General features: G+C 45.1%; 1 protein-coding gene across 3 annotated transcripts in view; it reads right to left on the reverse strand.

Moving 5' to 3' along the window:
- ZBTB7C (zinc finger and BTB domain containing 7C) overlaps positions 1–8,197 on the reverse strand; it is a 126,817-nt gene extending 118,620 nt beyond the window's left edge. For 2 of the 3 annotated variants that reach the window (XR_010309141.1, XM_064176867.1), the window contains exon 1: positions 8,000–8,197. The gene's annotated coding sequence lies outside the window, so the exon portion shown is untranslated. Of the gene's footprint in view, positions 1–2,363; positions 2,449–7,999 lie in introns of those variants that run through there. The other variant, XM_064176868.1, reaches the window with a different exon arrangement.
- Positions 8,198–20,108: the final 11,911 nt, after the last annotated feature.

Genomic DNA, 20,108 nt, shown 5'->3' on the forward strand with positions numbered 1-20,108 from the left:
GTTCAAGACAAGGAGACAGAGACAGTTTTCCTGCAACTAGATGGTGGATCTGCAGAATTTCTTGCTGGAGGACTTGCAGGAGCAAAGTGTGTGTGAACTTCAGAAAAGACTGGATGATCCACTGGCATTGAGAAGATGGAACATTACATGATCAGGAAACTTCTTATGAACAATTAGATCAAGAGGATGAGTCTAATGCCACAAATTTCTTGCACTGTCACCATGAGTATTTGATTTACAGACGACTCAAGGAAGGCCAGTATCCTTGAGTTTCAGGCACCATGTTGTGGGGCATTCCAAACTCCCCACTCCATCTCTGGAGGTTTGAATGGAGGAAGAAGGCAGCACAACAAGACACCTCAAATGGGCAGGACAGACACATGGTGGAAGGTTTTCTACTGTTGGGTATCACCCAGACACCATGCATGAAATACTGCACAGAAAAGCTGTGACCAGATTTTGAACCAAGCCTTGATCTCCTGAGCCCATTTCCAGCTTCTAATGGACACTCCTGCCATTTTTGGTTGATCCTGACTACCTCAAGTAGTTCACATACTGATATATCTCAAGAAATAGCTTTTCCATGTGGAGATCTTGCCCAGGCAGGAAGTGAAAATGTTGGACACTAATGAGGGAGCTGCTGCTCCTTGTTACTGTGGGATAGCCAGAGTGCTTAGCTCTAGAGCATTGGATGTGCATGGAACACACCAATGAAGTACTCCTGTTTGCACACCCACCATGCCATTTACCTGGTTGATAATCTTGTGATGCCACTCTTGGGCTGGGATCAATATTAACCACACTGAGCTTTCCCTGAAGATGTGCTACCAAGTAGGCTTTCTTCCAGACACAAGCAAGCCATCCTTAGAAAAGATGTGAAGGCATGCAAGGCATAAGCCTGCATTCCATGGAACCATTTTCTTTTGGCCAAAGAGAAGAAGTAATTTCGACTAATTTGGATGAATAGGCAGAGAGTCAGACATAAAATATTAATATAGGAACAAATCAAAGGCAGTTTGGCTGGCTGGACTCCTGCTTTGAATTCATTAAATTAAAGGGAAAAAAAAGGATAAAGAAGGGGGAAAAATGTTTTATCTTTTCAAGTACTGTATGAAAAGGTATAAATTCGTTCCTGACTGCGGCACTTGGCCTCGCTGAGATGGTAATTGGAACCAGCACGCTCTGCTTCCCGGGTGTCCCATTCACAAACGCGAGAAGGAAGCATTCAATTTTTCAATAGGAAATTTCATCGCCGGAAAGCAACCCACCTTCCTCGCCTCCGAAGACGAGCCCGAGGGCGAGTTCTCTCCTCTACCACAGTTTCGGATTACAGCCAGCCCCGGCCAGAGCTGTTGGCAGGGCAGGAGAAAAGGCTGCAGTGCCAACTGCTCAGACTGCCCCTCAGCCCTGAGATCGCCTTCAACGCTGAGAGCTTGGTCTTTCTTTTCTTGCAAGCACACCGAGTTCCTTTCTTTTCCTTTGGGACTGCTCAGTTCACAACTTTTCTTTCCATAACCACATGGGCCAGATTTTGTCATGACAGCTTTCCTTAGTTTTTCAGTTTTCCACTTAGTTCCAGTTCTGGGATTTCATGGAAGTCATCCAGGCGTGCTCACAAGTCCATGCTAACACACAAGGGGACATTTTGCACAAGGATTTTTCCCAGGGACAGAGACATTTTGCATGGAGCCTAGAGCACCCCCAGACACACAAGGACTGAGCAAAAATCACCAACAGCTTTCTATAATAGCATTTTTTTAAACTTCTTTTTAAGTCCTAAAATTGGTGCCTCAGAGAAGCTTAATATGACTTCAAGGCCACAAAACCTCACAAGAAACTCCAGCAGAACTCAAGAAAGCCAAGAAAAAGGCAAAAGGACTAAGTATTAGCTGTAGATTTAGGAACCATAGCGTTAAAAAATCCTCTAGGGACTACTGAGTCCAGGTGGTGGACCCAGGAAAGTGTAATACTGTAATATTGTTATTTAGCTTCCTAATTCTGCTCTTTATAAGCTGGCAGCAAGGCAAACTCATCTTCCTTTTCTCTCCCTCCTGCCTGCTGTCTCTGGCAGGAGCTACTTATGTGGTAAACATGTAGGGAGTAGGCTTGTTTATGGCAGATGAAATGCAGAACCAGCCAACAAAAACCCAATGGAAAACAACTGACAGTGGTCGCTGTAAGGATCAAGCCTCAGGACTAAATAGATTCAGAAGGAATTGTCCTTTGCTTCTGTATGCAGAATACAAATTAAAAAATCAAAATTTAATTCTACTTTGCATACTTCAAGTTTATTTTCCTCCTTGTTATTTATGCATTTTAACACATTAACTAATAGTTCCCAGCATAATGGTTTATTTCTGTACCTGTGGAAAACCTGTTAATTCTGCAGCCTTCTTCACTTGCTCTCTGAGCCATCCCTGGAACTCAGTTGAGAGAGGAAGGACTCCCTCTTATCCTGCAGTCTTGGTGCCTCGCTCTATCACACTACATGCAGGACCAGAAGGTCAGATAGGGAAACAATCATAGGCAACGCATGAAAGACTTCCTAAATAGTACATCAAGCTCCATTTTTACACCTCTTTTCCCTCAGTTCGTCTAGAAAAGGGTTGTTGCAGAGCTGTTCTTAACTTACAGAAACAGTCTTCTGACCCCTAGTGCAGCATCATTAGGTTACCTTTAGCTGTACTTTCAGCTGTCATGAGCTGATCAGCAAAGGCAGTTTTCAAGGCAGACTGGTGTGTGATTGGAAGGACAGATTTAGACCAATAACCAGGGGCACAAGAGGCAGAAGATGGGGAGATGGGTAAAGCCAAGGGCAGCAGCTGGAGTAGAGTATGAAAAGCTTAGCACACAGTCAGTATGGAGTCACACAGTGTTTGGTATTTTGGAATATTTGTGGCAATAGGGGCACTTGCTGTTGCTTCTCTCCAGCAGGAGGTGATGCTTTCTTCCCAGGAAACCAGGGCACAGTTCTCCCAAGTCTGTGTTGAGTTAGGCATGGGATGCTTTACACAGCCACAAAGGAAGGCAAAGACCACAGCACCAAAGAACTGAACAAGTTCTCAAGAAATGTTTTGGATCATCCCTGGCCAAAAGCAGGGAATCTCCAGAACACACAGAAGATGCTTGTCCTATTCAAGACTTTCAAAGATGGATCAGCAACACTGACAGGGCCTCAGCATTTGACCAGCCTTTTCTTTAGAGGTACTTTACTGCTCCAAGGATGAAGACCCATCTTTGGATCCTACTAACTCCTCAACAAGCCAAGAAAATCAGGCAACACTTTTTCTCTGCTGGACATCACCTTGGCTATAACACACAAAGCTTAGACTCTCCAGCTGGACTCAGACTCTAAGTCCTAATCCAGACCTGAACATCAGACTTTATCATTCTCTTTGAGCACCAAGGATGACACTAAAGTTCAAAAAAATCCACTGCAAAGTTTTGCAAGCCAGGATCGCCTTTGCTGAGCTGCTAGCAAAGCTCTTCCTAGAGGTTATTAACTGTGATGGTCAAAACATGATTCCATTTTGCTCCTCCCATACCTCTTCAAGGGCAAGATGGCAGCTCTTGAGATGTTGCAGCTCTGATTGTCCTATTGTTCCACAAAGTGGTTCCTCTCCAGCAAATTGAACACTGAGAGCCATCAGAGAGAGCCCTGGACAAAGGGACCCGTGTCTGTTTCTGGGATTATTAGAGGGAAGTAGAAAGAAGGCCCTTGAAGAGTCTTCATGGTACTTAACATGACAGCTGAAAATAACGGGTAGGACGAAACAGAGAAAGGATGATTTAAATTAGGCAACTTCCAGAAAGTGGTGTTCACTTAGGCTTCCAAAGGAGAATTGCCATTTCTTAAGAAATGCTTGTGTCTGTATACACCCCTCTACAGCACACACACACACACACCTTTGTAGGTGCTCTATAGAGCATTTGTTCAATTTGGCAGTGAACCCTGCATCCCTTCCATTAGGAGATGAAAAAGCTGTACATAGGCAGCAGCAGCTGAAGCATTTCTATCCTTAAACAAAATCAGTCTTAGATTTCTATCTCCTGCCAAAAGTTCAGCAATCTGTAGGTAGAGAGTTCCAGAAATCATTCACAGATCCTCCCAAGTCACCCAGAGAACAGAAAGCTCACTGCTACTCAAGGTTTTTGACCCACACCTAACGACAAAGGTTCTGAATAAGCTTTAGAGTGCCATCTCATGCCAGTCTAAGATTGGTGGGATCCATGTGGGGCTCATCTCAAGTAACAGACATTTCTCATCCATATATATCACCTTGCTCCTGCCCCAGGAGCTCACTTACTGCTTCCTGAAGCATCTTTCAGCATTGACCCCTCTTCTGATGCTACATCTTCCATCAGGGCTGGGCTGAACTGAAGTCACTCTAAGTGAATCTTGGTATCAGGTGAGCCCTAAGCATGCCCTCTGGGCTTCCTGCACATAGAGGTACAGCTTCCCAGTACAAGGAAGGCATTTCTCAGTGGCTCCACCCACTTGACATCCAGGATTTTTTCTCCCTTCCATGCTCTCCCTTCTTGGAAATTCAGCTATCACCAACATGGCTGGAGCAATGCCACTGTTGAACCAAAGTACTGTCTTGAGAGTTCATTGCCTTTTCTGTGGCTGTCCTACCAAAGCAGCTCCTAAGTACCCTTAGTGGTGTGCCCCTTTCATTTGCTCCCAACTCCATAGCTATTGTACAAAGCATTCCAATCTGCTGGCAAGACCCCTACAAGTCCATTTGGACCACAGTGGCATGCTGTGTTTTGGTTCAGCCTTGTAAAACCCAGTCCTAAGCAGATGCTGCCAAGTGTTGGTGGTGCTTCCTCCATTTTGCACATGCCAGGACCTGCCCAGGTCTGTCTCTCCTTCTCCTCCTCTTTTCCTCCAGGCACTGAGAAACCCTTGCTTGGGGCATGTGCTGAACCAAAGCACCCTGAGGTCCTGCAGGACATTCACACATGCATCTCCCTGGACAGGATATCTCTGCAGCAGGGCATGGAGCACTGGTTCCATCCATGACAACACATGAGGACATACAGGACAGAAGAAAACATCACACCTCCTTCTCTCCTATAGTGCTTGTGAATAGGGCTGGGACCACACAGGACTTGCCAAGGCACAGGGAACTGAGTGGCAGCTTCAGCAGCATGGGTCATGGAGTGGCTATCACACAGTCAGCATGCCTGTCATCACCTGTCTGCTTGTCAGAGCCTGGGACACTCAAACAAGCCCATTATCTGGATTCTTAAGGCTAAAGCCTTGCTCATCAGCCCAGGCTACTTCCAATAGTCCATCATCATTGCTGAGATCAGCACCTCATCACCCAGATGGTGATGTCACTCCCATTATACTCAAAACAAAAGCTTTGGGACATAATTCCCCATCTAGGACCGTGTTTATTCCTGCTTGATTTGGTATCCTGAAGCACAGTTTCTTTCTCTTTCCCTCTCTTTGAGAAGATACCAATGGTTAGGCTGCTGTCAGTCTGGCCAGGAAGGCAGGCGTGGGGTGGAGCGATATGCATGTTACACAGGGTGAACTGGCAAGTTCTCTGGTTTCTATAGACTTGCTTACACTGTGCTTTGGTTTTATGACCAGAAACACTATGCAAAACAGCTTTCTGAGGAGGCAAACCCTGCCACTGCAATAGATAAAAGCCTACTTAAAATAGCTTCCCATGCACTGAGCCATCTCCAAGTACCTTTACAAGATGGGTGCTTCCTACCTTGCTTGAAGCCTTGGGGTGCACAATACTGTTCCATTTGAACTCTGAAAGTCCTGGGACAACATAGCAGCAGCTGGGTGATAATGATGGCACTGATCCTGGCAACAAAAAGCCCAGGCACTCGGAGTCCTCACAACAGCTCCAACTACTGCCACAGTACCACCCCTCTATGGAGATGCTGTACAATGGGTAGACAGCTCTGTCATTAGATAAGGTTTGTGGTATTCAGAGCTGGAATGCTGCTCTGGATTTGTGTAGTGTGTTGCACGCTGGGCCCTGATCTATCTGTCCCCAGGTCCTGATCTAGCCATCCATGGGTCCTGCTGTGGCACCAGTAATGGCTATGAGAGAGGCAGAGAAGAAACAGAAGGAAGGAATAGGAAAATAAAGGAGAAAGGAAAGGAAGGGGAAGTAGCCCTCTGAATTAATCATGAGTATATTTAATGAAGCAATATTTCATTGGGGCAATCCCAAGCACAAATACAGGCTGGGAGATGAGAAGATTGAGGGCAGCCCTGTGAAGAAGGAATTGAGTGTGTTAGTGGACAAAAAACTGAACATGAGCCAGTGTTAATGGTAAGGGCTGGGTTGGCCACTAAATGACTAAAAAGCAGTTCACAGTGAGTCTGTCATGACACCAAAAATAAGTGTGCAAGGGAGACAGGAACAGACATGAGAATATTTAAGATTATCATCTTCCTGAAGCATGAATGGAGAGGGAGCACAAACTATCATTTTTTATCACAGGTGACAAGGAGTTTGCAAAGTATCAAACGCAGAATATGCTTGTCATACTGTAGGTGGAGACCCTGACATAATCACATCTAATCTACCTCTTGACGTACTTACTGTGTACCACAGACCTCACTCTGGAGCAGTATTTCAGAGCTGAGCTGAAGCTAAGCTTGAAAGGTGGGTAAATTGTCAGTTCAACTTGTGCCTTTCTAGAAATAATGAAAGAAGGGGGGGGGGGGGGAAGAAAAAAGAAATTAAAAATAAATAAAAGGAAAACAGGGAGAAAAAAGACAATAAAGGGAGTGGGGAGACGACGACAAAAAAAGGAGGGGGGAGATGGCAACAAAAAAAGGAAACAACAATAAAAAGAGGGAAAGGGGAAACAGATGATAAAAGGGGCAAAATAGGGAAATAGGGAAATAGTCAAAATAGGGAAAATAGGCAAATAGGGGGAAAAAATAAAGGAAGGGGGAAGAAAAAGGTAGGGGAAAAAATAAAGGAAGGGGGAAGAAAAAGGTAGGGAAAAAGAAGAGAAGGGAGAAGAAAAAAGGGAAAAAGGAAAAGGTGATGGGTAGGAAACAAAAAGGGGGAGGGAGGGAAGAATAAAAGGGAAAAACAAGAAAGAAAAAAGAAAGCCAGCAAGCAAGGAATTGAGAGAACTGATAGTTTCCAGATACTAAAGGAACAATCTCAAGCCATTCTTTAAAAAGTTCAGGTCCCTCCTAATAAGATGCCTAACAGTCTGTGAAGTATACAGCCATAAAACTTCTACTTACATGTGACATTTGCTGGCAGGAATAAATCAGGGCTCAGAAAAGCGGAGACGTTTTGGAGTTCAGTGGGTATTATCCCTACGCTAACCGTGTTAGTGGTGGTCTGAAAGCAGGACATTGTCATCTGTACAGACGGACAATGTTCATAACCAATGGTAATTTGTAGGACACATAATTTGCTACTACCAAAATAGCACAGCATGTGGGTTCCCTCCCTATCCCCCCTTTCTTTTAGTATATAGTCGTGTCGTTTCTTTTGGCTTGTTGAAAGAAATCGCTCTGCACATGCAGAGAGGGAGCACAGACCTTCAGCAGCTCATATAAAACAGGTGGCCAGGCATCAGGGAAAATGAAGTTTGGGGTTTGTTTTTCTTTTCCTTAAAAAAGCTAATAAAATAAACAGATGATTATAGAAAATGGAGATGAAATCGGCTTCTCTTTCAGAGAGTTAGAGACAAACTAAGTTTAGACTGAGCAAACATGGGGGATTGAAAACACACCCTGCCAACACCTCTCTGAGTTTTACCAACACACAGATTTTTCACCTAAAATATATTTAGGAAAAGAAGTCATACACCCTGGGCTGAACATCCCCAAGCTGGATGCAAAGATCAGCTGCCCCTGGCTAACACAGCTGTTGGCTTAACATCAACTAGGCTGGGGGCTCATGGAAAGCAAGTTAAGATAGATTTGCTGTCTTAATCTTCATCCCTGCCACCATCATCATCTCCCCATCGGACAAGAGCACGCAGCACTTACGTGAAAAGTTGAAATTTGGATCTGGTTAAGTCCCAATCCTTCAACTTCCCATGGGGAAAAAGTTAGGAATTATCTCTCCTGCATGCTCCAAGATCACTCTTTTAAATTGCTGGCTATCTCATGGTGGAGATTCACCCCCAAAACGAAGTAAAATAGAAGCAGAAAAAAGAAAGTAAAAACACACCCCAGAAAAATAAATGCCTGTATCCCTAACAAAGCAGTAGGGTGGAGCCAGCACACCCTTATATTTAGCTGCAGGCAAAGCCTTAAAGTTGTAGTACATTTATTTTCCATGAATCACGTCAAAGCTACAAGACTAAAAAGCCCCAGACGCTTGCCGTTTGCCCTTCTCTGCCTCTCAGGGGACTCACTGGGATTGCTGATATCACCATTTCTGTTTTGTTTTAATTTTTCTGAACTCAGGATTATAGGGATGGATCAGTGACTTCAGTAAGCTCAGCTCTTGTCGCCTCGCACTACAGAAAGTTTTCCACAACTCTGAATGATCGACTCAGTATTTTTCACAGTGGGAAAAACAAACAACAACAACAAAAAGTAGTTATCAGGCTTAAACCATGCCTCATAATATTTAGGAAATGCTTAAGGACTGACTGCTGGTCTTAAAGACTCTGAGTTTCTCCTATCTCTATCTGCCCTGGCAGAGCAAGCCTGGTGGCAGCTAAGGTCAATGCCCATCTGCATTGGGATGATCTGCTGGCACATCCAGTACAAACAGACATGGGGAAGAAGGGAAAACATGAGGTATGGAGGAGCAATGGGACCTGCCTCCATCCCCTCCTGAGGCTACATACAGTCCTAACCACTGTGCCATCTCCCTCTTGACCTCACAACTCCCTTTTGCTTTCATGCAATGCCAAGTAGACGGGCACTGTGGCAGATGTTGCATGCTGAAATCGCAACCTCCTTTACCGAAGTGCGGGGAGAGCAGAAGGCTTGGCTGGCCCATAAAAATACAGTATCTGCACTTTGCCACTCACACATCTGTACTCTGACAGCAGTGTTTGGATCTGGGGTTTTCTACAGGGACACCATGGAGAAAGGGAAATGAAGCCCTCATACCACAGCAGAAGCTGCCACTGATCTCCCAAAGATCCTTTACACAGGCTTCAGGGAAAGATCTTAGAGGACTGAGGAGGAAATACAATTTTCAGTGTTTCCCCTTAACTTTACAGCAGAGCTGAATGCAGAAGAGTGCCTGAAAACTCTGAAGAGAAGAAATCAACCATTTGCTTGCCAAGCAAGTACCTACAGAACTTGTCTGGTTATTCATCCACTCATTTTCTCTTTTTTCCATCAAAAGGGTTGTTCCCTCAGCAGTCACAATACCTGAAAGAAGGACAACTCAAAATTTCAGTCATAAAGGCATTCCAAACAGCAACCATCACTTCGACAACCCTACTTTAGACAATCAAACATGTCAACCAAGTCTGTGCTCTTCCATGAAAGTCTGCCTCCACCTCCAGCAAGGATACCTTTCAATGCTGGTTCAGTAATATTGACCTCAATATTTTTTTCATGTATTTTTAAGAAAATATTGAAATTATTTCTTCTCAAAATCTCTGTCCTCTTCTTCCTTGGGGCAGGGAGATGCTCTGCAGAAAGGCAACATGTTGCTGTGGCTTTTCTCTTGTCAGCCCTGTGACAGGACCGGACAATTAACCAGTGGTAAAGAATGATGCCATCATGGTCTTAGTGATCAGAATGATGCCCCACAACTTCCCCTTCCCCTCTTACCCTTCAAAGCACTCCAGAGCTGTTTTCAGGAACTTCTTAACAGAAACTGGAGAATTATAGAATGGTTTGGGTTGAAAGGAACCTTAAAGACTCAACTTCCCTGCCATGGTCAGGGACATCATCCATTAGATCAGAATGCTCAAAGCCCCATTCTGCCTTCCAGGAAGGAAGCATCCACAGCTCCTCTGGGCCATCTGTAATAACGAGCAGGTTCAGCTTAGCACAAAGTTGCACCATGATAAAATGACAGGCATGTCAAGGAGTTACACCAAATGTGATTAGAAGATGGTAATCAGCTAATTATGACCACAGCAGAGATGATGTTATTTTGGATTTTTTTGGGGGGTTGTTTTGTTTCAGGGGGAGGTTGGAATTTTTTTTTGCTAAACAGGCCAACTCTGAAGGGACACCATGAGAAAAAATGTATTGTGTCAACATATAATCATTTGGAGACAACCCAGCAGCAGAAAGAGGTATTTTTGTTTGTTTGTTTTGAACCATTGCTTGCCACTGCAGGACCTCACGTTGGGCATTTGTCCTAGTGCACAATTTGCATGCCAGATGCTCTTTCATATTACTAATTGTTGAAACAAAGTGGATACTGAATGAGGTCCTTTGAGATTGGCAGGGGTTTCAAAGATGGCCAGCATCGAGCTAATTCTCCTTTCAGTGAATGGAACAGCAAACACAGGTTGGCAAAATGCTCTTCGCTCTTTTTTTTTCCAGTAGCACAAAAGAGAAAAAAGAAAGCACCAGAACAATGGTGAATGCCCTCAGAAATCCCTTCTCTTTCAAGGCCAAACTCCTTACCAGTCTCTGGCTTGCAGAAAGACCAGTGTCGCACTGAACACCAGAGGTGTGCACATCATCTTGCTGGGTCAGGTAACAGTTCCATCCAGGCTCAGATGGTTGTTCATCAGCCAACCCTTCCTTCTCCTAGCCCATGTGTTCTGTGCTGTCCATCAGAAGTAAGCTGAGCAGCACCATCAGATCAACAGAGAGTTTAAAGGGCAGAGCAGAAGACTGCAAATGGCTGTAAGACCCATATAAGAGCCTTTGCAGGTTTGCCAACTTCAGACTGGGCCCTGCTGTAGGATACTGTATAAGAGATGGGTAATTTGCACAGGACACGTGTCAATGCAGGTCTGCTCCATGGGAAGAAAAACCTTCAGAAAGGGATGTCTAGCCCTATACCTTGTCTTTAACAGTGGCTGACTTGGGATACGCGGAAGACATGTACAGGAAGGTATGAACATATGGAGATGCGTCCTTACCACTCAGCCTGTCAGCTGCTGACCATCCACACACCTTTTCTGACCATCCACACACCTGTGAGAGATTCTCAGGGTGGAGGCTACATCTGAATCCTAGAGCTAGCAGCCCTTGCTCAGCCTTGAATTAATTTAATTGCTTTTTGAACCCTTTTGTGCCTTTAGCCTCCAAAATACCTGGTGCCAACAAACTCCCCAGTTTAATTACACATTGTGTGAAAAACTGGGGGGTTTTTGTTAGTTAGTTTGTTTTCTTTAAACCTGCTGCCAAATAATTTCATTTTACTGCCATTTTTTTCTGGGTTAGAAAAGAGACAATGAATAAACCATTCCCTGCTCCTCTTCTCCACAACAGTCCTGCCTTGATATTTCTGTCTGCATGAAACCTCCAAGGACATATTTTCATAACCCTTAGAGGCCTCATCTGTTGAATCTACAGAAACTTCTACACTCCACTTTGACTACCTCCATCACTCCCTTTACATTTGGCTGCATATTGTCCAAAATATTCCTAAATTATGAAATCCTGGAACATGTCTCATCTTCTCCTTTCCTTCTGAACCTTAATGCTAACAACTTGTAACATTCAATTTGCATCTCTGACAGCAACTCAGATCGAAGCAGCATTTTTAAAAAGTATTCACAGTGATGCAGAGATATTTCTCCACCTCTCTGTGGGTTTAACTACCTGAAATAATTCACTCAAGTTGGTAAATATTGTGCTCTCCCTGGTCACCTATTTCTAGAGCATTTATGAATCTGCTAAGCATCTGCCTACATCCCCGTAGGTTTCCCTAGCTAACCATGGTGAAAAGTAAACATTTCCTTCACTCTCCCGTTTTCGAGATATTTTTCCTTGGTCTCCCATCCCATTTTTTGCCTCCACACTTCCTCACCTAAGACCAGCTATCTACAGCTCAAAAAGAATCTTCACTCTCCTGCCTTCTGTCCACATATCCTTGGTTGACAGTGGTGCATATTGCATTCTCTTCAAACCTAAATCTGAGCTTTTATTTTGATGTTCACCAAAACCTCAAAGCAAAGCTGGAGCCAGAACACTTAATTCCCCTCAGACTGTATCTGATATTGGCATTTGCAAGGGGATCCCAGCACAAGTCTAGGCTGGGATGGCATCACTTACCACCTGCATCAGGATCACCCTTCAGCAGACATGGTTCAAAGGCCAAGAGAGCCCTGAGCAGCCTTTAGCCTTTGTGCTCCTCAGACATCATGCACATTTCTAATTGGGATCTTCAGCTTCCTTGGAGAAGCTCCCAGGACTCAAGGTTTTCTTGAGCAACCAAGTCTAGTTGAGAGGCAACCCTGCCCATGGCAGGGAGGTTGGAGTAGATGAACTCTAAGGTCCCTTCCAGCCTAAGCCATTCTGTGATTCTTCAAACAGCCATTCAAAGCAAAACTCTCCATACAGACATCCCTGAGCAATTGCATCTAAATTTTGCAGCTTGCACCTGTGATCCCTACACACCAGATGGTTGCAGTAAAAAAAAAACTACAGTCATGTCCTGGAGGTTAGGGCTGGGCTGGCCACTAAACAATTGACAAGGGCATCAAAACTTGCAGAGTCTGAATAGCAGCACCCATTCTATGAGGTGAGGCTGCTGCCTGACACCTACACCAGGACTGACATTTGGTCTGATGTCACACCATAAAGGGAATCAAGAATTCAGTGATTAAGAATAAATTCAGTGAAAATAACATGATATTTTGATCATAACAACTGTATTCACAATCCTCAAAATATAATGGGAGTCCCAAAATCTACTTCAGTCAAATTAGTGTAATAAGGAAAGGTATAACTTCCTGATTGCGTTACTTGGTAACGCAATCCACAATGTGGCACTCGCAGTACACATATGTGTTCGCTGCCCCAGGCAGAGCTTCTGCCATGACAGAGTTCCCGTTTTGGACTGTCCCTGCTTTTGGACAGCTCCTACCTTTTTACATAGCTCTCGGTTTTACACTGTCCCTGCCTTTGGACAGTCCCCCACCTTTGCACCATTCTGTGCAAATTTGCAAGCTTGGCAAGTCCTGAGGGTCCGCTGGAGAGAGCGGCCAGCAGCTACTGGACTCAGCTACGCTCAGACCATACCGCAGTCAACTTCCTGGTTGCTATCACAGCTAATAAGAAGCTAATAGTTTGGCTCTCCCCTGCAACTGCTGAGGCAGCAGCACTTCCACAAATCTCTGTCTTGTGGAAGAAGTGCTTGAGACACTTCTGAGTTTGGCGTCTTTTCCACCTGCCTTGGACTTTTGGCATTTGGATCCACAACTGGATATTGCTTGAAGCATCAGAAGGCTGCTTCTGTAGAGAAATCCAGCAGGAGATCATTGCCAAATACCTATCTCACTTCCATGAGTAAAGCCTGCTGTTCCTTTAATTCTTTACTCAGCCTGATTGATAGTGGAGTAAAGCTGTGTTTGTAGCTTAGCCTTTTCCATTTTCTGACTTCCTAAATCTCTAGACTTGCCCATGACATCCTTTGAAGATTTCCTGACTGAATTAGAGCCTGTAAATAAACCTAAATTAGTTCTGTATATAGTTTGGGAGTGGGGGTTTCAGGAAAATAAAATAATTCTATTTTTATAATTCCTGGCTCAGCCACATCAATTCCCTGCCTCTGCAACATCCAGAGCCTGGAGTGGAGAGCTTTCAGATAAACAGCAAGAACAAGTAAACAGCAAGAACAAGTAAGCACAATGAACACTTCGGCATGTAACTCTGAAACAAACTGCAAAAAGACACACCAGATCACTGCATTTGGCACAAACATGATTTAAGCTGTCCATTTTAATTTACAACCCTTGAAGCCCCTGAGAAAAAAACAAGTTTGATACTCTCTCAAACTGAGCGAGCTGGAATTTGGGTTATTCAGGCAATTTATCAGGGCTCTGCTGAGCCCCACGTTTGGAACCAATAAATCCGTCAAGAGTTAGGGCTGAGCTGGCCGGTAGGTGAGTGGCTGATGCTCTCTATTAACCCTTCTCCCTTCTCAAAGAGGAAGAGAAAGGGAAATGGGGAGAGAAGCTGATTGACTGAAAAAACTAAAACAGCATTAATGGAAATAATAATAAAATATATACAAATCTGCACAAACCCAGTATTGAACCCAACCTTCCTGATGGCAACCACCTCACCATCACCACTGATGTTGTGGGAAGCACAGGAGAAGTCCCAGACAGGACTCAGCAGCAGACAAGAAACCAGATTCAGGAGGTGGATTCTAGAACTGGACACAGGAACAAATGCATAGGGATTGAAGGCAGAACAGAAAGAGTCCTCTTTGGATGCCTGCTTTCAAAGAAAAGAGCTTGACTCTTGTCCTCCCTCAGCTTTATACTGAACATGATGTGTAAGGAATGGAATCCCTTGCTGGTCAGATGAAGGTCACCTCTTTCATCCACTCCTCCTTGCAGGTATGGCCTTTCACTCTGCACCCTCAACACAGCACACAAGATTTAGCAGTGATCTTGGTCTGCATAGCAAGCCTTAGTGCTAACTAGGAATACAGAGCATTGTCACTGCCAGGAGCAGACACTTTCAGCAAAAACAAGCTGTTCATTTTCAAAAGTGCAGCTACTAAGAAGAGACAGTGCTGAAAAGTAAAGGCACTGAATAGAATTAGTCCTGTCTTAACTCAAACAAAGGAGTCATCCTTCTCCAAGTTCACGACACAGCAAAGCTGTAGCATCACTGCATCTGCAGCAGCTCCCAAAATGCTGAGAATTTGAAGAGGACATAAAGAGCAAAAGCAGAGATCAAGATTGATAAATGGCACCTGGGGACATCAGAGAGAGAAAGACTGGCCAGACCAGGTGCAGGTTTGACTGAAAGGAGTTGTCCAAAGAGGCAGTAGATGACCCATGCCAGGAAGCATTCCAAGTCAGCTTGGACGGTTCTCTGAGTAATCTGATGCAGCTGAAGATGTCCCTTCTCATTGCAGCAGGTGTGGAATAGATGACTTTTAGAGCTCCTTTCCAAACCATAGAGTTCTATGATTCTGTGTTTGTGCACACATGGGTGTGAATAGCTGCACTCCTAGCTAGGGCACTGCAGTTGTAAATTGCAATGCTTTGCATGACAGAGGGCAGAGCACTGCCTCCAACTTCCCTCATCTCCCCTGATACTTGTATTGCAGCCATTGCCATTTTTCTTTATTGCTGACTGCGCCGTCTTGCTCTCCCTCTGCCCTCTGCAGAATTTCATTAATGTTGTTTTGCTGGGTGTGGGGCAAAGGAAAAAACGGCCTGTCTGTTTTATTCCTCCTCTGTCTCCCCTTGGCTTCCAAAGACTTTCAAGAACCTAACCCTGGTAGATCTACTCCCTTAGCATTCTCCAAGGTGCAACAACACTCTGGGAGCCATGCACTGCACCTGAACTGACACCAAACTGGTACTGTCAGAGCACATTCACAGAATCACAGAATTTCTTAGATTGGAAAAGACCTTCAAGATTATTGAGTCCAATAATTAGCTTCACACTGACAAAAGCACAAGGCACCTGACTGATGAAAATCAAAAGCCCAGCTTAGGACCAGAAGGGATTTACTGTCAGCACCATGTTGCAAAGCTCTTCCACAGGAGAAATAGCACTTGAAGGCAGAAGAGTGGGGAGCCAGAGCTATCACCTCAGCATGAAGCTATCCAAAAAAGACTTTATGCCCAGCAGGCACCCTGAGGAGTCAGTTACCCAAGAATGTCATGAATGGACCTCAGCACTGCTTGACTAATCTGATAGCCCTCTATGAAGGAATGACTAAATGCAATGGATAGAGAGCAGTGGGTATCATCTACATTGACTTCAGCAAGGCTTTTGATATTATCCCCCATAACATCCTCAAAGGTAAACTCAAGAAAAGTGAGATAGATGACTGGACAGAGAAGTGCATTGGTAACTGGATCAACAACAGAGTTCAGAGAGTTGTGACCAGCAGTGCAGAGTTCAGTTGGAAGCCTGTGGCCAGTGGTGTTTCCCAGGGACCAGCACTGCATCCTGTTTTGTTCAATATCTTCATCAGTGAAGTGGATGAAGGGACCGAGTGTACTCTCAGCAAGTCTGATGATATGAAACTGGCGTGGGTGTCTGACACCCCTTCAGGCTGTCCTGCCATCCAGTGAGATATGGAAAAGCTGGAGAGCTGGGCTGGAGGTGAACCTCATGAAGTTCAATATGGACAAGAGCAGAGTCCTGCATCTTTGGAAGAGTAACAGCATCACCTGTGCAGACAATGGGTCATCCTGCTGGAAAGCCACTCCACGGAGAACAACCTGGGAGTCCTAGTGGACAGCAAATTAGCCATAGGTCAGCAATGTGCCCTTGTGGCCAGAAGAGCCAGTGGCATCCTGGGGTGCATTAAGTAAAGTGTGTCCAGAAGGTCAAGAGAGATTCTCCTCCCCCTCTACTCTGTCCTGGTGAGACCACACCTGGAATACCATGTCCAGTTTTGGGCTCCCCAATTCAAAAGAGACAAGGATCTGCTGCAGAAAGTCCATTGAACAGCCACAAGGATGATTGCAGGACTTGAACATCTCTCCTATGAAGAAAGACTAAGAGCCCCGGAGCTGTTTAGTCTTGAAGAAAAGGCTGAGAGGGGATCTTATCTACATCTGTAAGTATCTGAGAGGTGGGTGTCAAGCTAAAGGTGCCAGGCTCTTTTTGGTGGTATCCAGTTACAGGGCAAGGAACAGTGGGTACAAGCTAGAACACAGAAGGTTCCATGTCAGTGCAAGGAGACACTGCTTTACAGTGAGGGAGATGCAGCACCGGAACAGACTGCCCAGAGAGGCTGTGGAGTCTCCTTCTCTGAACTTCCAAAATCTGACTGGATGTGTTCCTGGGTGCCCTGCCCTCAATGATCCTGTTTTGGCAGAGGGGTTGGACTCGATCTCTGGAGGTCCCTTCCAAACCCTAGTATTCTGTGATCCTGTGATTGCCTGTACTGAGTCCCACAAAAACCAGCATTGCTTTGCACATCACTGGCTGGTGAATTTTCACAGCACAGGAGCTCCAGGGTGGTGTCTGAACATTCCAAAGCCTCTGGCAGGCATGGCCAGCAGCGAGCTATCCAAACTCCAGCTGCCTCCACTTCCCCCACAATCTACTGTCAGCAGGCAGATGCACTGAGGAGTTTTCCAAATAGGGTTTTGGACTCAACTCTTATTTATCTGGGTGGGAGTTAGGCACTTCACACCATCAGTCCTCTCAGAAATTCCAGCTTTACTGCTACAATGAAAAGGAAATATTTGTCTACACAGAGGTTATAAGATGGTGCCATAGTGGCATGTGTGGGTGCGCACTCAGATATTATCTGAAAGTCCAGATCTGCAGAGATGCACATAAATCATTTGACTCCCATGAAAACAGCAAGAAGAGTCACCAAATGGCCCATGCAGAGACCACAGTGCTGAGATCAAAGCCACCCAGACAACATCAATGTGTGCTTCTGTGATGTAAAAGAGGCAGAAAGAAAAAGAGATGCCACATAAAATCTTTATTCTGCCTTGCAGTCGGTTTGCTTCTGCATCAAGTATGTTTTTCTGTGCCAATATAGCACTTAACAAACCCTGCTTAACTCCTTGCCAGTGTGATAGAAGGCGCTGCACAGATGAAGGCTGAGGTTTCTCATGCTCACTCTAGTGACTCCCTTTGCCCTTAAGGCACTGCCAGCGATTCATGCGGTCACCCCCATAGTTGTGATACCTTTTCTGCTCTCTTTTGCTTTCTTTGCCTCTCTCCCACCTTCCCTGAGTGCCTCTCTCTCACCTTCCCTGAGTCGACAAAAAAAAAAAAACAGTCGAGCTTGCTGACCCGAGCTGCAAGCAAGGAAGTGAGGCTGGCTGTGGCGACCAGGGGTTAAAGAAGAGGAAAGCAGAGAGGCAAACCCCTGTGTTACCACGCAACGGGATGGAGTGGTTAGGGAGGAGGATGCAGAAAGGAGGCGACACCCTTGCTGAGGCTTTGTTGAGAGACCTGCAGGCTGCCCACCCGCACCTCCCACCCTCGAGCAGCAGGAAAAGGCAGCTGCTCTTTTGCTAGATGTGGCCAGAGAAGACATGGGAAAATAACTGCATGGAGCACATCATCAGCACCAATGCACTCTGTATCTGCTCAGCTTCCACTGCAGCACTGCTCCACATCTTCACGAGCAGTGAGCTGAAACAGGCATGCAGCTGACCCCCACAGCACTTATGTATGGGCTCTGTGCCAGCTGTGAGGGTCAGCCACACCCTGAGAGGCACAAAGTGAGACTGCCACAAGCAAGTGGTATCTCATTTGGCACAAAATCCTCCAGTATAAAGTAAATATGTTTAAAAAAAAATAAAAAGCTGGACCACAGCTGAACCCAAAACACTCCAGCTGCAGCTGCTCTCATACCAACAGCCATCAAAACAAGTTTCTGAGCTTTAATTTTATATTCCTCCTTCTCATGCAAAGTGATGCTGGCCTATTTAACCCTTCAACCCTACACACAAACAACTAACACCTTATGCACATCGCTTCTGGTCACCTCCATAGCTCCTTCACATGATCTTTATGCAGGAACAATTAAGCTTTGCTCAACTTTTCCATTAACCCAAGCAGCCCTTAGTCATGCCTAATGAGTGAACAAGTTGGATTGTTTTTTTTCCATGTGATTCAAGACTCATGTCTGCCCAGCTCAGGCTCAAGCAGAATGTTCAATCCCTCTGTGCTTTGCAGTCAGACATCAGTCTAGCCGCTTCTTGTCCCTGATCCACAGAAGCTGAATGACTACATGAGTTGCCAGACAGCTCAGAACTGGATTCAGGATTTATCCTAGGAATGTCTGCCTGTAGAGAGGCTGCAAGCACCCCTAGGATTAATTTGTTAAAAGCATCCACCTAGAAAGATGCTGCAGTCGAGTCAATGGCTCTATCATCACCAGATTCACTGGTGTCTGATGGCACTGCATCAGAGGTTTCCTCACTCATGTCACTAGAAGGGTCTCTAGTAAGATATTTATTCTTAAGAAATTTAGGCCCTCCATCAAATTTGACCCTCAGCTATCATATCAGTCAAGAATTACTAGAGAGAGATACGTGGACACAAAAAGACCCCTCTCGGATTTTGTCTCCTTGGAAGCCAGGCTGACAAGGTACATGCAGGCACGGACTCAATCAATCAATTCAACAAGCAACCAGTGCAAATATGGAGAAGCATGATGCTCACAGGCTTTGAGAGACTTAATCCATTCCTTTTGCCATTCCAGCCACTGAAATGATCATCAGGAAAAAGCTATCCTAGACCAGCCAAGGCAATGCCACCAATCTGAATTCCCTGAAACTCTTGGTAAGAAGCACAGGAGATCACTCTTTCTTTTACTACCTCACTCTACCCACAGACTTGTGACAGTGCTGCTGTGCTTGGATCCACAGAGACAATTGTGCAGTCACAGTAGTGAGGGATTCATTTGGTGCTTGGCTTTATGAAAAAGCAAGCAGAATCAAACACATGTGATTCTTTCTAACTACACTTTTTGGTACATCACCTGCCCAGAGCATCATCTCCACTCTCGTTGCAAAGGCAGGCATGATGATAGGAAGTTACGAACCTCATAAAGTCTTTGTGAAAATGAGCAATCTCATCAAGTGAGAGCCAGTGACACTACTGCAAGAAAAGCTGCAGTGTGAGCTCTGATGCCTGGCCACTCCCACAAGAAATCGCTTCTTGAGACCTGCTACCAGCCCTGAGCCAGGTCCATCTTAACACCCTTCCACATAAACCTGATGCAGTATGAACCAGGGACAGACCAGATCTTCAAAGTAATTGCTCCTTCAGGCTTTCAACCTAATGCCCATTAGAATGCTTTGCAGTAGGAGGCACTGGAAGTTTCCTTAAAGAGGATCATTCTCCACTGGCATAGCAGAATTCAGTCCTTCATTAATGACCTGTGGTTATACTGGAAACATCAGGGTACAAACCAGAACTCAAGAAGAGATGGCCAAAAAGAGATGACCAGCAAGCGATGCATCACACAAAATGACCAAACTCAGCATCTGGAGAGAACAGCCTGAATTTCACCCACTTCCTCTGCCCTACACCTATT

The sequence above is a fragment of the Pogoniulus pusillus genome, chromosome Z (assembly GCF_015220805.1).
Source record: "Pogoniulus pusillus isolate bPogPus1 chromosome Z, bPogPus1.pri, whole genome shotgun sequence".
Classification (NCBI taxonomy): domain Eukaryota; kingdom Metazoa; phylum Chordata; class Aves; order Piciformes; family Lybiidae; genus Pogoniulus; species Pogoniulus pusillus.